Genomic DNA, 6,000 nt, shown 5'->3' with positions numbered 1-6,000 from the left:
GATAAGAAAATGAAAAATGCCTATTTCCTCCCTTAAAGGGTTCGGTCACGATCTCGGGTAGATAGAAGTCAAACTCTGGATTGAAAAATGCATAACCAAGGATCCAAATATGCCACTCAACAAAGTTGATGAAGGCTAGAACAAATAAACCTCACACGGGATTTGTATAGCAATTACCGACCTAAGGGGTTCATATCCACTATGGAGAGCGACACCGTCTTACCACAACCATGGATTAAGGCTACAAGTATCCCAAAGTTCTTAAAACCGCTACCTTAGCATTAAAATATGTTTAACTCAACCCAAAACACTCTCAAACCGTGCATACCATTACCAATTAGGAAGGAAAACATTCAAGGACACAAGTTCAAAGTAGTAAGACCAAAACAAGAACGGATCAAAACACATATGCAAACTTGCCTTGTTTTCAAAGGAAAATACGCTATACAAACAAATATTCACAAAACGAGAACAACTTGAGAATGTATATACAAATTGCGCTAGAAGAGAGCATGATCAACGACCAAGCCATGCATACCAAAAGTCAAGTCAATAAGGCACTCATGGCCATCCAAATATAGAATAACCAAAGTCAAAAATAAACCTTGGTATGTATGGGGGGTAAATCAAGCAATCAAGAGACCAAGAAAGGGAAGAAGGAAACAACAAAACCACAAACATTTAGCTTTCAAACCATATGAAAATAAAAGGGTAAAGCAACAAAAGAGAGGAGATGGAAAGAGTGAACCAAAATGTTAGGTGGGTGTAGAAACCCGCAAATTAAGTCATTTTCCTCATTTCCATTAAATTGCTCTTCTCTGATGCTTCAACTTCCATTTAAAAATATTCCTTGGTTTGCTACTTCTTATGGTTCTCGGTCCAAGGTCATGCGCAAAAGTATAGACATCAAGTACCTATATACAAAGATAAACAAGAGGAAAACAAAATTAAAAGATATAAAAGAAAAGTAAAAGCAATATAAACACGGGTTACTTCCCGAGAAAGTCTTGTTTAAGGTCCAAGATTGACCTTATTAGTAAATAACCGGACAAAGAACGCAAAAGCTTGTCATACGCATCGGAAAACATTTCAAGAAATAGAGCATATACGATGCTCATATGACAAGCAAGCACAAAGTTGAAAGAAACTCTATGCTTGAGGGGAGGGGGAAAAGAAAAATAAAAAGAATCAAAAGAAAAATTAAAATAAGAAAAAGAAAAAGAGGGAACAAACTCATTTAGTTGCATTTTGGAAGGTGAAAGCTCATCATTGAAATCAAAAGTAAGGCCATGGTGGTATAGAGAGGCAAGGGGCTCCTCAATTGGTTTATTTTTGAGAAAATATGGTAGTGAGATGGGAAAAGAAGGAATATTGCTAAACTTCCTTGAAAAAGGGATGTAAGTTGAAGGGGTTTGAATTGGGATCGCACTCACCACCTCAATTACACCACCTAGCATTGAATCACAAGCTTTCTCTTCCAACTCATCTTCAATACCCTCAAAGATTTTCGATGTATTCTCAATCACCAATTGGGATATTTCACTCTCAACAAGAGCATGATCATCATTGTTAACATTCCCCAAGTCACCATGAATGAACATCGGTATCTCATCATCACCTAAACCAAAATTTTCTCTAAGCAACCTCAAATCAATGTTTAATTGCATCAATTTTGTATCGTCAATGGGTTGCGAAGAGTTTTGAGGCTCAAATTGGGTGGAGGGGTTGGTATTCACGAAGTCATGAAAAATCTCACCATCCATACTCCCTCCATCACTTTCAAAATCATCATCCTCAATCACATTCTCAAATTCCAAATGAGTTGTCTCACTCTCTTGATTACCCTTAGGCTCACTCAAATGGGAGGAGGGAGAAGAAGGAAAGGCATCCTCTTGGGATGAGGCTAGTTGGGAAATTTTACTTTCCATCATTTTAATCCAAGCTTCCCTTTCATTCCTCTCTTCATCTTGTTTTCTCATAAACTCCTTAAGCATCTCCATACACTCTTCTTCCTTCGATCTCCCCACTGAATTACCCTCACAAAAAGGCTCATTAGACACATAGGGGAACTCATTAGGAATCGTGTATGAAAAAGGAAAGGAAGATGAAGAATTATGCATTTGAGAATTTTGGGTGTGTGAAGCATCATTGGAATTCATGCACATAATTGATGAACATTGAAAAATATCATGAACATTATCAACATTGGGATGCATCTCATTACAATTAGCATACAAAAGGGAAGGGTTGCCATCATGCATCAAGGGATCATCATGGGGAACATAAGAATCATCATTAGAGTTTATGCAAGAGTTAGAAAAATCACGACAATTATCATAATTATCTTGCTCATTGCTATCCCGAGCAAACCACAAATAGAAATCCCAAGCCTCATCCGAAGATGTGGCTCGAAATTCACCATTAAATATGTTTTCAACCACCCCCCTAGTGTACTCATTCAAACCCCAATAAATTATCTCACAAGACTCCCATAAAGTACAACCAAGGTAATTAGAGAAGTCATCAAACCTATTAAAGTATACCCAAAAGGGCTCATATTCAAATTGAGGCAAAGAAGGACATGACATTTCATTTTGGACAAATTGATCCATGACTCAATGAGGCAAAACAAATAGCAACCAAATAAGAAAGCTCAAATATTTTTGTAATTTCCCCTTTTTTTTCCCCTTTTTTAAACAAAAAATAAACAAAAAGAAAAGAAAATATTCGCAAAGACCTAGACTCAATAAGGTAATACAACAATAATGGAAGCCGTCCCCGGCAACGGCGCCATTTTGACAGGCGGTATTTTAGGTCGTCACTAAGACACCTCTATCAAATGATATTTGTAGTCCTAAACATGCAACTAAAAGAGTATAGAGGCAAGTTAAGGGTCGAACACAGGGAAACGATTAAGCACCGCTATTTATCTCCTAATGTTAATCTAATTCGATCAAGAAGTGTGGTGGGTAAAGTAATGACTAAAGGGGATAGGACAACAATTAAAATAGGTACTAGGGGGAAGGATCAAACATGCTTTGATTTCAACGAAGTTAGGCATCGGAAAATAGGTTTACATGTAACCCAAGCGACTCATACAAGGCAATATCAAGAATACTCTCCAATCACCTATCGGGATTAAGAGCCTTCCTAGCTAACATACGCTCACACTATCGTCGTAAGGCATACAAGCTAAGGTCATGCAATAATCAATCACCTAATGACTATTCCTAAATCGCACTATCGTCACGATTTAGTTCACGTCATTCAACCACAACATGCATATGGCCATAAACATGGAGTGACTAATAAGTATAAGCACAAGGAAGATTTAATCACAAATATTCCAAATTAGCCTAGCCTAACATACATCAAACTCAAAGTATATCTTCACCAAACCCCTAGCAACAAGAAACTACTCACTAGTCATAACTACAACTACAATCATGCTAAGCAACATTATAACCAATGAAATGGTAAGAAAGACAAAGTTTTTATCAACTAAATTAACAAGAGTAGAAGCTTTAATCATAAAAGCAAGAGACAATAGAGAAATATACCAAAACCTTCATTGAAATCCAAATAAAGAGCCACACATCATTCAATCTTCAATCTCCAAGCTTGACCATACATCAATGTTGCAAAATTACTTCTTCAAAAACTAAAAGTAAAACTAATGTTGATAGACAATGAGAATTACACTAAAAGCTATATGATTGTTCAATACAAAATTTCTCTATCAAAGACCTAGGAATTGATATTTTTTTTGAGCCCTCCCCTTGGGTTTCTATGCTCCCTTTTTTATCTTTTTTTTCCCCGTTTTAACTTGGGCTGAAATCGGGATTTGAATCAGCAGCAGAGAGGCGCGCCCGCGCCCAACAGTGGCGCGCCCGCGCGTTAAATGATGGCGCGGCCGCTCCTAGAAATGCGCGCCCGCTCCAAAGAGGGTATTTAATGGTTGATCCCGCTCATCAGCGCGCCCGCGCTCTATAGATGCGCGCCCGCTCCTTTGGTTGCGCGCCCGCGCCATTCGTCTGGTTTGGACTTCTTCCTGTTTTGCCCTTATCCCTTCCATCTCTGAATCAACAACATACGCCTGCAATCATGGAACAGGAAGGCAAGGCGTGATACAACGAAAGGGGAGGGGAGTATAGACTACCTAAACCACATGAATACACATTACGCGCCACAAAGGTAGAATACTCGAAATAGGAGGATCATAGCAAAAACATACTAAAATGAACTGAATTATTACTAAAACTACTAGAAAAGACTATCCTAAGAGCGACATAAATGTCACTCATCACTTGTCGCTTGCTTAATTCCACCTCTCGTTGAATTCTAAATTCGACTCGACTTGCGATGCTCAGTCTCGACGCTCTAAGCTTGATATCCGATGTCTTTGTTCGTAATACTCTAATGACTCATCCAATCCTTCGGATTGATTCGTTGATTCGGATCAGTTATTCGATTAGGGTGCGACCCGAAGGGTTCAGTCAAGATTAAGCCGTAATATTAATTATGCATTTATATTATTGATCGGAAGCGGCGTCCACCTAGGCATTTCGATCACTTGACCTCACTAAAGAAATAGCTTTCTAATAATTTTGAACCCTTTATCGGAATAATACACTTGTTTTAAGGACACTATTCCTTTTATAACTCTCAGCAAGAAGCAGTGTCCACAACCACCTGATGAGCGAGAGAGGATGGATCAGATTCCATATGCTTCACTTATTGGATCGATCATGTATGCCATGATTTGTACTAGGCCGGATGTATTGTATGCCTTGAGTGCTATGAGCCAATACCAATCAGACTTAGGAGATGCGCAATGCACTGCAGCCAAGAATATCCTAAAGTACCTGAAAAGGAACAAGGATAAATTTCTGGACTATGGTGGGAGTAATAATTTAGTTGTTGAAGGTTATACCGACACGAGCTTCCAGACTGACAAAGACAACTCCAATTCACAGTCAGGGTACATATTCTGCCTAAATGGAGGAGCGTTTAGTTGGAAGAGTGCTAAGCAAAGCACAACTGCATATTCTACAACTGAAGCCGAATACTTGGCCGCTTCAAAAGCAGCTAAAAAGGCAGTTTGGATTCATAAGTTCATTGGTGAACTTGATGTTGTACCCTCAATCAAGGGTCCGATAGACCTCTATTGTGATAACAATTGAGCTATTGCTCAGGCCAGGAGCCAAGGGAACATTAGAAGGTCAAACATGTTAAGAGGCGATTTCACATGATAAGGGAATGAAAGTCCGAGGGTGAAATCAGAATTTGTAATATTGGAATGGACGACCATGTAGCCGATCCACTCACTAAACCTTTGCCTCAAGTGAAGCACAACAAGCACGTTAAGGCAATGGGAATCAAGCATGTTGGAGATTGGCTTTGATTTCCCTGTATATGTGTTTTAATTAAACTTGATGTCTTAATGTAAAACACTATGTTACACCATTCGATTTTGGAGCAATTAAATTTTTTGCAAATTTATTAATTACTCCATTTCTTTTTAATTATGGTTTAGAATTAAATAATGAGTCCATTCGATTACTGAGAATATTCAAAACAGGGTATCAAGACCATGTCTTGGATAAAGAAATACCTGCTAAATGAACATTAAATATTTTAATCGAAAATTATCCATAATCAAGGTCATTTAAACGATGGACGATAAATGACCACTTGAGATTAGTGTGTATTATGATTTATAGCACCCTTTCTTGTGCTACAAGGACATGATTTTCATAAATCATTTGCACAGGTACTAGTTTAGAACTGTACCGGATCGACCTATGAGAATACTTTAAGAGATATAAAATCGTCATCAATATGTTTCTCATTATAGCTATTGGAACCTTTTTCCTCGGCCATGAGTATTATAAGTTCTCTTGTTTGAGTACTAGTCCGTTTTGATGTTGTCAAATGTCTGCCGTAAATGGGGATTATAACAGCAACACTCGGCCGGTTAGGTCCTCTTAGTAAGGGAAG

This window comes from Chenopodium quinoa, unplaced genomic scaffold (assembly GCF_001683475.1).
Source record: "Chenopodium quinoa cultivar QQ74 unplaced genomic scaffold, ASM168347v1, whole genome shotgun sequence".
NCBI lineage: Eukaryota > Viridiplantae > Streptophyta > Magnoliopsida > Caryophyllales > Amaranthaceae > Chenopodium > Chenopodium quinoa.
This window is presented reverse-complemented; position numbering follows the sequence as displayed.